Here is an 11,653-nt window from a genome sequence, read left to right as displayed (position 1 = left end):
GGCCTAATTAGAAGGCATTTCGTGCACGCAAATTCAATCCGCGAATATCACATGCTCCTTTCAACTCCACCGTGCCTCTTTTAATGCATAGGTGAATAACTTATAAAAAATCTCAGGCCCTCTCTCCCTCTCTCCTGTGATGCAATCATTTATCAAAATGAGCTCATAGCGACAAAGAGAGAGTGAGAGCGAGGAAGCGTCAATACTGAATGGATGACATTCCTTTAGCAACCAATCGATACGCCAGATTTTTGCATTGTCCTCCGTATTTCGAAATTGCCAGGAATAGGCCTCGGTCAAACTAAAAAGGGCATGCGTGAATGAGGTCAGAAATTCAAGTAACCGTCAAGTGCTTACATCACAGTGAACAGAGCTCAAAGCAGAACAGTACGCCACTCTTGAAATAAGCGGCGGCAAAGGAAGATTCTTTACTTCTCTTGAAGAAGATACTTTTTCCAAGCATGTCAGCTTCCTGCAAGGAAAATATTTAATTATGTACTTTAAGTTTCAGTTGCAGCACCAGGATTTGGGGCTGATTATGTGCCATGCACTGTACGTACAACATTAGAGTGGCGAAGGAGATATCTCAAGCAAAATAACTAATATCTCGGTTTTGCTGAAGTACTTAAGAATTATTCTGGATACACTGGGAACAATTAGTATCCTATGCCATGTTTGTGGGATACCTTATTGCAGGTATTTTTCAAAATGAAGTTCGTTCGTTTTTATGCGTCAATCAACCTTGCTACAATAATAATTAGGCTTGACCAAGAAGGTTTAAAAGGAGGTGTAATAATCTTTTAATGGTGCAGATATATTTTACAACGAAGATGTTAGCCTCTAGTTAGTCGGGGTCTTTCGCAGCATCGTCCTCACCGAAAAAAAAAGAAAAAAGAACGCTGCAGCGATTCAACTGAAAAGTCATACATTCTTTGGTATGATGCATACAACGTGCAGCAAAGCATTCGTTTCCATAAAGAACAAGCATCCAAACCACATCATTGCTGATAAGGCGCTCCTGATAACAATGCGCTCCCCGTATATGTTTTTCCGGTAAAGATTACTCTTGCGCAAGCCGCCGCGGTGACGGCCGCTTGATACGTCGGGACAGCGTCAGTAGCACCTTTGCGGTCCGTTGTCAGGCAGGGCCCGACAACGCAACACGGCCGTAGCAGTCCGCTGTCGGGCACCGCCCGACAAGGGTGTTCGGGGGTTAAATTTCACGGTTTTTCTCACTGCGATTCGTGCGCATTCTTTGTATACATGATTCGCCATCACTTGAGGGATAAGTAAACTTTGTTGTTTGTTGTTTGTTTGTTTGTTTCAGCCATAGTTTCGTATGTAACCTTTTGTCCCCTCCGCTCACATTGCTCCGTGACTAGTGTCTCGGCCATGTCCAAGCCATTCAGTCCCTGTACAACGTCGACGTGCCCGATGCTACTTCTCGCGACAACCTTACTGACATCTTCACTCTTTCTGCTTCCGACAAGTCCTGCACCGACATCTCTAGTCCACCCATCGCTGACGGCCTTACACCAGAGCAGCGTTCGGAGCTTATCGCCGTCCTGTACCATTTTCGTTCTTCTTTCGACGCTATTCAGCCTTCCCTTGGACGCACGTCAACTGTCTTGCACCACATCGACACGGGCTTCCATTCACCGCTGCGGCAACGACCATACCGTGTGTCTCCTACGGAGCACCGTGTGATTAGTCAGCATGTCGACGACATACTTCGCCGCAACATCGTTCAGCCCTCTCAAACTCCGTGGGCCTCGCCGGTCGTTCTCGTTAAGAACAAGGACGACTCTATCCGCTTCTGTGTTGACTTTCGCCGCCTAAGTAAGATCACCCGCGAGGACGTGTACCCTCTACCGAGAATAGATGACGCCCTTGACTGTTTACAGGGGTCTGAATTCTTCTCCTCACTCGACGTGCGCTCAGGGTATTGGCAGGTTCCCATGGCCGCCGCTGACAAGCCCAAAACTGTATTTGTTACCCCTGATGGACTTTATGAGTTCAACGTGATGCCCTTCGGCCTCTGTAATGCCCCCGCAACGTTCGAGCGAATGATGGACACTGTTTTGCGTGGATTGAAATGGCAAACGTGTCTGTTACCTCGACGATATTGTCGTCTTCGCTCCGGATTTACGACACATCTTCACCGCCTCAAGTGCGTTCTGACGTGTCGTACCAAGGCTGGGCTCCAACTTAATCTAAAAAAATGCCACTTTTCCGCTCGAAAGTAAACCATTCTTGGCCACGTCGTGTCTAAGCACGGCGTCCAACCTGATCCCGCGAAATTGCGTTCCATTATTGACTTTCCTAGGCCGACAAATCTCAAAGAACTTCGCAGTTTCGTCGGCTTATGTTCATATTTTCGACGTTTCATTCGCAACTTCCCGTCTATAATACGCCCTCTGACAAAGCTTCTGGGTAGCTCCGGCGACCTGTCATTATGGTCTCCAGCCTGCGACGAGGCGTTCACTACTTTACGACGTCTTCTCGCTTCACCTCCTATTCTGCGTCACTTCGATCCTGAAGCTTCGACGGAGGTACACACAGACGCCAGCGGAATAGGTCTTGGCGCCGTGCTAGCACAACGAAAACCCGGGCTTCCTGAATACGTTGTTGCTTATGCCAGCCGTACCCTCACCAAAGCGGAGACCAACTATACTGTGACTGAAAAAGAATGCTTAGCCATCGTATGGGCCCTTAGCAAGTTCCGCCCTTACTTGTACGGCCGCCCGTTTGACGTCGTCACAGATCATCACGCCCTTTGTTGGCTATCAAACTTGAAAGACCCATGTGGCCGCCTTGCCCGATGGGCTCTTCGACTTCAAGAGTTCGACATCAACGTCGTCTACCGCTCTGGCCGCAAGCACTCGGATGCTGATGCTCTGTCACGCTCTCCTCTGCCTACCGACCTTAGTTGCCTGTCAGCACTAACACCCATCGTCCTGCCTCTCACCATCAATAGAATTGCTTCAGAGCAGCGCCACGGCCCCTGGATAGCGGCCCTCCGCGACCTACTTTCTGACACGTCCACGCTGCCAGCCTCTCGCATACTCCGCCGCCAAGCTCTTCACTTCACCTTTCGCGACGACCTTCTGCACCGACGCAACTACGCATCTGACGGCCGTAAATGGCTACTCGTCATACCGCGCAGCCTGCGCTCCACTATCTGCGCACCCTTTCACGTTGACCCGCAGTGCGCCCACGCTGGAGTCTTCAAAACATATGAACGACTTCGTCAACGCTACTCATCGCATGCGAGGAATACTGGCCAGGAATGTTTACATACGTCCGCAAATTCGTTCGTTCATGTACGGACTGCCAATGTCGGAAATCTGTGCCTTGCCGTTCAGCTGGAGCTTTGCAGCCCCTTCCCTGTCCCGCCCTACCATTTGATAGAGTGGGCATTGATATCTATGGCCCACTTCCTATGACACCCGCCGGTAACTGCTGGATCATCGTCGCCGTCGACCATCTTACGCGATATGCTGAAACTGCGGCACCATCTTCCGCCACTGCGCGCGACGTCGCCTCCTTCCTGCTCCGGTGTTTCATCCTCCGTCACGGCCCACCTCGTGAACTTCTCAGCGACAGAGGGCGCGTGTTTTTGTCTCAGGTTGTCGAAGCTCTTCTGGCTCAGTGCCACGTTATTCATAGGACAACCACCGCCTACCACCCCCAGACGAATGGACTCACGGAACGTTTCAACCGGACCCTGGGTGACATGCTGGCCATGTACGTCGCATCTGACCAAACAGATTGGGACCTTATCCTACCATTTGTTACGTTCGCCTACAACACTGCAACCCAGACTACCACTGGCTTTTCTCCCTACTTTTTGTTTACGGCCGTCACCCATCGCACACCATGGACACCCTGCTACCCTACCAGCCCGATGCTTCTGAGTGTGTGCCCGTTTCGACTGCAGCACGTCATGCCGAGGAGTGTCACAAGATAGCGAGCCACTTCACCACCGCTGAGCAACAGCGCCACAAAAGGCTCCATGACGCTCACTGTGAGCAACCTGTCTTCTCTCCCGGCGACCTCGTCTGGCTGTCAGTACCTGCGCAGGCTCCTGGCCTCTCTTCAAAACTTCTTCCCCGCTTCGATGGACCTTGTCGCATTGTCCAGCGCACGTCTGCGGTGAATTACCTAATCGAACCACTGACCTCCCTTGTCGTGGACGTGACATTGTTCACGTCGATCGCCTTAAGCCGTACCGTGAGCCGCTCGTGATCACTACTGTTTGAGCCGCCAGGATGGCTGCTTTTTATCCCGGGTGTGATTGTGATGAAGAAGACGTGCAACATGTTCTGCAGATGATGCACACCACCAACAGTAGCAGCATCGTGATCGCTCCGCAAAAGACGACGCCGAAGTTACCGCTAAGAGCGCTGCCCGACGTAACTGTTTAGCCTGCCCATTCTGTGCCAGCATATCCGAAGGACCTACATCTACGCCTGCCTCAATAAACCTCATTTCAAAGCTCACTTTCTTTTGCACAAGGGTGCAGCAAAATGTTCAGCACGGCTTCATGATAGCAGAGCATTCTCCCTTGCGCGCGGAGTTCGCGCGGTGCACTGAGAAGCATGAGCACTTTTTCACCGCGTGCGTTTTACGGTGGCGCATTTAGTGAAAGCGAGCGAGGAAGAGAATTACGTGCCTCCATCTGATAGCGATGACAGTGATTCGACAGAAGCGAGTGACGAAGACGACGGCGGCGGAGACATTTTGTCAAAAGACAATGAAATGATGGCGAAAGCTTTTTTTCTGGCTTCTAGAGGTTTCAATTGTCAATAGCTTTATTTGGAGGCACACACAACTGCAGAAGCATGGTGAGAAAGAACAGTGACACTTGCAGTACCGCCGCAACCTCATCCAACAGCTAGTGGTTGACGTGTGGGCTAGAGTCAAAAAGCGGGACCCGTCTGCACGGAAGGAGTACGAGGAAAGGCTAGATGGGAGGAGCCATTTCATCTACAAGCTCCCAGGCCGAAATAGCAAAGACTGTGCTCTTTGTAGCGATAGAAAAACAAAAAGAGGCAGGAGGGAAACTGTGTGTTTCTGCAAAACCTGCAGTAACAACCCTGGCCTGCACCCAGGAGATTGCTTGGGAGAGGAGTTGCCTGCAGAATGCAAGAGAAAAAATAAACATGCTGTTAGTTTTTCTTCCACAGTTTGTTTTTCTTCATGGAGCCACAAACTGGCAAAATTGTTTCCGACCAGGACAGTCGGAAAGCGGGTAAAAGTTTCGGACCACGAAGGTGTTCCGAAATATAAAAGAACCAGCCTAGCAACTGATTTCATTGTTGTTTAAGCACCACTTTGGTTAGGCAACACATAATGAGGACTCCCGAGGAGCATCGTGAATACGATGAGAGGAAAAGGGAAAAGAAACGGCAATAGGACCAGCGCCGACGTGCTGCCGCTGGTTGTATTGGAGGGAAATTACAACACAGGGCCTGGAATTACACGTCCACATTCTCCTGTGGCTGATGAAGACGATGGAGGAGGAATTGAGCAATAAAGCATTACATAGCCCCGTCAAAAGTTGTAGTGGTGTTTTTCAACAGCTTCGCTGGACAACCACTTTCGCAGGGCCGCGATAGCGAGTAAATTCTTTTACTGTATTCGGTCTGTTTAAAACGGTAGTCTTGTCACTTGGTTGGGAACAAGCAATAACGTTTCGCACACAAGTCTATGAAAATAAATGCCTTCCAGAACGTATGCACTTGATCGAGCTAATTCTAGTTTGGGAAAATCATACTTAAAGAACGCCTTGCTTTTATAATCGGACATAAGGAATCGCCTGTATAAGGGAAAAAGTGTGAGAAAAAATTTTGACTGGAAAGACAAGTGCGTCAACCAGAAGAGAAGATTCTTGTTTGCTGGGCTTACCTGGTGGAGTGCAAGGAACCTAACATAGCAGTGTTACAACTAGGCTGGTTGGTAATCCACACTCAACGTAAACAGTGCAAACGCAAAGTGACGAAAACGAGACAGCGATATTTACTCATTGAATCTACTTGGCGAGAACCCATCCAGCGACCGCCCAACCAACCGACCGACTCATGCGCAACCATCGGATGCCAGGCAAAGGACACTACGCTTCGACACCTTCGACCCGCCGCGAGAAAGGGGATCAAGTGTCTGCGCTCTTGGAGCGAGCGAGTGTTTGCCGGGCAGTCTGGCTCCAGCGAAAATACAAGTCTCTTATCTCTGTCTTTCCACATGTAACATTTTGGTGGAGCTTTGCGATCCCCGTCTTCGCCACGCAACTCCACAGCGGTCGGTGCATTGATATTGTCCCCATGCCTCCCAGTAAAGCGACCGCATCAGCAATGGCTGCGGCTCGCGAGACTGCTCCAATCGTCACGGTTGGCCACCATCGCTACCGTGGTGCGTTCGCTGGCCGGGAGGGACACAGCGATGACGAACAGATCAAGCTCTATGAACCCGTTAGTGCTAATCAAAGGTGGGACCCAACGATAATGCTCGCCAATGAAGAAAATATAACCAGCTGGGAAATTTGCAAGGAAAAGCTATTCAAACTGTTCGGCGGCCCCTTTCAGCGCAAAGGTTGCCGCGAGAAATGCTCTTGCGATTCATGTTCTGACATCCACATAGCTATACTTTTCATACAACCATAAAATCATGGCTTTTTGCCGCAAAGCTGACAATACCATGTCTAAAGCAGATAAAGTGGCTAATATACTAATAGGAATCGCGGGCGACACATTCAGTTGGCTTGTTTTCGGCAATGTCTCGGCTGTGGACGCCATCATACAAGAATACCGTTGCCTTAAACAAGCTAAGGGCCGCCGTATCTGACACAGCATCACGCTGCTAACCAACACTGCTATGTCGACATGCGAGGGTCGACCGCGTCAGCCCACCATCTGTGACGATGTAACCCGCATTGTTCACCGAAAGCTCGAGGCCGCCTGTTCGCCGACCTCCTCCGCGCATGGGCCAGACTGGGCACCTGGTGGTCACCCTTACAAGTATGGACCTCTCGAACTGGACATTCTTCACGGCACCAACATCACACTCGACCTCTTTTTACAACCGGATGGAGTCATGCTACCAATGCCACAAGACTGGCCATCGCGCGGACGTCTGTCCCTTGCTACGCAAGCAGCGATGCCACCGTTGCGGCGGAGAGCACCCACTGCCCTAGGAGGGCGAAGCTCCAACATGCGCACCACGGTGCATCTGCTGCGGCGGGGCTCATAACACCAGCAGTTCAATCTGAAAATACCGCTTCCTCAAGAATACGTCGCACACTCCATAAACGAACCAAGCACAACAACCTGCCCGGGCAACCAGGCGCAGTGCTTCCCGCAGCGGCACCTCCATCAGCCGGTCCCCATCCCTCCGAGCACGGTCGACGTCGTTCCCGCTGTTTGACTCGAACGGCCAACCTCAACGCAGAGCCAGCTGGTCCCGGTCCTGCACCCACCGCTCAAGATCTCGCTGAACCCAACGAGCCCCCGCGTTAGCGGCTCCGGTCATCGCGCCAAGGCCCCGAAGTGCCACCAAAGATGGTGTCCTGGCGATATGGACCCCAGCGTCGCTGGCATCCAAATCACAGGTGAGGGAGATGGCCAAGGAGAATCCCGCCTTGAGAGCCAAGATTTCGGCCCAGCAAGCCATAATATCCGGTTTGCAGTCCCAGATAGCTAAATAAACTAGCTATATGCAATCCCTTGAAGCTAAGATAGATAGGACCCTTGCCTCGTACGCATCTGCACCGACATCCACACTCACATCACAAACACGGGAATCCTCCTCCGCTTCCACTAGCACGGCACCACAGCCCCAAAGCTCAAACAAGCCCAAGGCTGCCACATCCACTGCCTGGCTCCATACCGAAGGGACATTCACACGGCCGTAACGGTGGCCATCTCCGCCCTAGAAACTATGCTGGAGGCGCGCTTTAACGCCATCAGTCAACTCATAAACACAAATCTTCAGGAATTTCACGCGTTCGCCATGGACACGATAAACATATACACTGCACTCAAAAGCTCTGAGGAGGCAACACAAGCCAAACACTGCACACAGCTCGCCTGACTAAAGGAACAACGGACTCCAACAAAAACTACATCTTAGAGGAAATCTGTAAGAAGCCAGCCACACACCAACGCCAGCCCGCCAGGGAGGACCTCACACCACCGCCAACGTAATATGGCCCAACGAATAACCCTGACAGTATGGCAGTGGAACGGCACGAGCTACCGCACTAAGCTGGGGCACTTGCAGCTTCCCATACAAACAACACGCAAAACAAACCATAAATCATAGCTTTCCAAGAGACGAGCCCTCCCATAAAGTTACCACGTTTACACTACATACATTCAGCTAGGACTGGCCGACGCGCCTCACCCCAAGACGGCCATCCTTGTACACCGCAACCTTACAGCCAAACACCAGGAAATTGAGGCCACATATATCCAAACACACCCCTTGAAATACTGCTGACGAGAAGGGGAGACAGCCCGCTGTTCGTCCTGAGCATTTACAACTCGCCACGAGACAAGGGCACTGACATCCTGCTAGTCCTCCGCAAAGCGTCTCTGCTGAACGAAGGAGCACAACTACTGATTTTCGGCGACTTCAACGCCAAACACCCAGAGTGGGGTTACCCAAAACCCGACCGCAAGGGCATTCGTTTATGGCAACCACTCAAGTTCTAGGTCTAGACAGCGAGCATTACATTTTGTCGCTGACTACTGAAACAGCCTCCAGCAGGAAGAAGGCGGCCACGGCCCTCCTTACGAAGTGGGATAAATTCCGTGAGCTACGCGAACAAATGGCGCCCCATTCCATATCGGATCTCAATGAATGGATCAAGTCGCTGAGCCTCGGCGTGACTTCCACTACGTAAGTGGCAGTGCCTCAAGAGCAGCCATCGACGGATTCTCACCTCCTGCACATGTGGGAAGCGCGCGAAAGCCTCACGCGCAGGTGGCAGCGCCAATGTCATAACAACAAGCTGCGACAGCGCATATAGAAGCTCGAACGGGAGATAGGCGCTTACACCTGTACACTGGAACGTTGGCAGTGGGACCAGATGTGCAGCAACCCAAACCTGCTGCGACACCTGCTGGAACCCGGCAACGCCAAGTCGGCGGCACGCAAGCAGCTGACGCAAATAAAATGCCAATGCCCTGGAACCGACGCAGAGCTGCTTGCGGAGCTCGCCAGCCGGTACAATACCTCCACGAGAAAGGGTAACACGCACCTGCCACACTACGGCGGAGCTCCCAACGAACAGCTGATGCTAGCTTTCGGAGGCAGAGTTTTGTGCTGCTCTGCCTGCGAGTTAATTGTACAGGGGTAATTGGAGATCACAAGGAGAGAGAGGCCTTCGTCCTGAAGTGGACATAAATATATTATGATGATGATGATGCACAAGTTGCCCAAGCCGTCAGCACTGGGACCCGACGGGGTTACGAACAAGGCGCTGCGTAACCTCGACCTGAAGTTGGTGGGAGCAATAATTGAATACATGAACGGGTGCTGACGTTCCGTCTGTTTACCTCCTGAGGGAAAACACGCAGGGGTGGCGTTCATACCAAAACCGGGCAAGAAATGGAGCCTAGAAAATTTTTGCCCCATTTTATTCACCTCCTGCCTAGGCAAGCTCATGGAGCATGTAATTTTCTGCCACTTACAGAACTTTGCAGAGGAACAGGATATTCTACCACCCATGATGCTCGGTTTTCGGGCACACAAGTCTACCCAGGGCGTCCTCCGTCAATTACACCACGACTCCTTGCATCCCGACAGTGGTCGGAGCACGAAAGCTCTACTGAATCTGGAGGTCCATAAGGCTTTAGACAATGTGCTGCACAAGGCTGTGCTCGATAGCTTAGCCGACTTACAACCCCGCGAACTTAGCTACAACTATATGAGGTCGTTCCTCATAGGCAGGACGGTCGTGCTCGCGGTCGGGGAACTGCGCTGGCGTTCCATCCGGCTCGGCGATAGAGGCACGCCGCAAGGCGCAGTCCTCTCAGCATTCCTATTCAACCTAACAATGCGTACCCTGCCTCCGAAACTGCGTGAACTCCCGGGACTCAGTCACACGGTATATACCGATGACATCACGCTCTGGACGTGTGAAGGATAGGACGGCACAGTTGAAGTAATGATCCAAAACGCCACCGACATCGCCGTGCTACACGTGAAAGCAGTGGGACTAGAGTGCTCCAAGCACAAGTCAGAGGTGCTCTTGATACGACCACCCGACCGAAGCAAGTACAAGTCGCCACCTCACATCACCATACGTGTAAACCAGGAGCCAGTTACCCATGTCGAGTACATGCAAGTACTGGACATGATGCTGTAGCAGAATCAGCGGAACGGCATCACCACGACCACGACAACAGTGTACCAGACCTAGAGACTGCTCCACATAGTGAGCGCGCTTAAACAAGACATGAAGGAGAAGGACCCGCTCCAACTTATCCAGGCCTTTGTCGTCAGCCGTCTCACCTATGCACTACTATATTTATACCTAAAAATTGAAATATACGCAAAGAAGTGAAGAACTATACACCCATTAGCTTGCTTTCAGTATTATATAAAATATTCACCAAGCTAATATTCAACAGAATCAGGGCCACATTTCAGTCAACCAAGATAACAGGCTGGCTTCAGGAAGGGATATTCTACGTTGGATCCTATCCATGTCATCAATCAGATAATCGAGAAATCTGCGGAGCACACACAACCTCTCTATATTGCTTTCATATATTATGCAAAAGCATTTTACCCAGCAGATATACCAGCAGTCATAGAGGCATTGCGTAATCAAGGAGTACAGGAGGCATACGTGAATATCTTGGCAAATATCTACAAATATTTCACAGCTACCTTGGTGCTGCACAAGAAAAGCGGAAAGATACCTATCAAGAAAGGGGTCAGGTAAGGAGACACAATCGCCCCAACGCTATTCACTGCATGCTTAGAAGAAGTATCCAAGCTATTAGACTGGGAAAGCTTAAGGAGTGGGAATCAACGGCGAATATCTCAGCATCCTTCGGTTTCAAGATGACATTGTGCTGTTCAGCAACCATGAGGACGAATCGTAACAAATGATTGAATACATTAATCGAGAAAGTATAAGAGTGGTGTTGAAGATTAATATGCAGAAGACATAAATAATGTTCAGTAGTCTGGCAAGGGAACACGAATTCAGAATCGCCAGTCAGCCTCTAGAGTCTCGTAAAGGATTACGTTTATTTAGGTCCATTACTCGCAGGGAGCCCTGATCATGAGAAGAAAATTTGCAGAAAAATAAAATTGGGCTGGAGTGCATACGGCAGGTATTACCAAATGCTAACTGATAGCTTATCACTGTCGTTGAATCGACAAGTGTACAATCATTGCACTCTACTGTTGCTAACATAAGGGGCAGAAACTTTGAAGTTAACAAAGAAGCTCGAGAGCAAGTTAAGGACAGCACAAAGAGCAATGAAACCAAAAGTGTTAGGCGTAGCGTTACGAGACAGGAAGAGAGCGGTGTGGATCAGCGAGCAAACGGGGACAACCGATATGCTACTTGACATTAAGAGAAAAAATTAGGCGTGGCTTTGCTATGACCTCTACAAGTATGGCTTTTTGGGCTAGT

The 11,653-nt window shown here is 50.5% G+C and overlaps 1 long non-coding RNA gene across 1 annotated transcript in view; it reads right to left on the bottom strand.

Annotated features, from left to right (window-relative positions):
- Nucleotides 1-360: 360 nt before the first annotated feature.
- LOC119458765 (uncharacterized) overlaps nt 361-11,653 on the bottom strand; it is a 28,370-nt gene continuing 17,077 nt past the window's right edge. The window contains exon 3 of the long non-coding RNA XR_005193580.2: nt 361-472. This is a non-coding gene — a long non-coding RNA (uncharacterized LOC119458765). The remainder of the gene's footprint in view (nt 473-11,653) is intronic.

The sequence above is a fragment of the Dermacentor silvarum genome, chromosome 7 (assembly GCF_013339745.2).
Source record: "Dermacentor silvarum isolate Dsil-2018 chromosome 7, BIME_Dsil_1.4, whole genome shotgun sequence".
NCBI lineage: Eukaryota > Metazoa > Arthropoda > Arachnida > Ixodida > Ixodidae > Dermacentor > Dermacentor silvarum.
The sequence above is the reverse complement of the archived record's forward strand: the minus strand, read 5'-3'. Positions and strand labels throughout refer to the sequence as shown.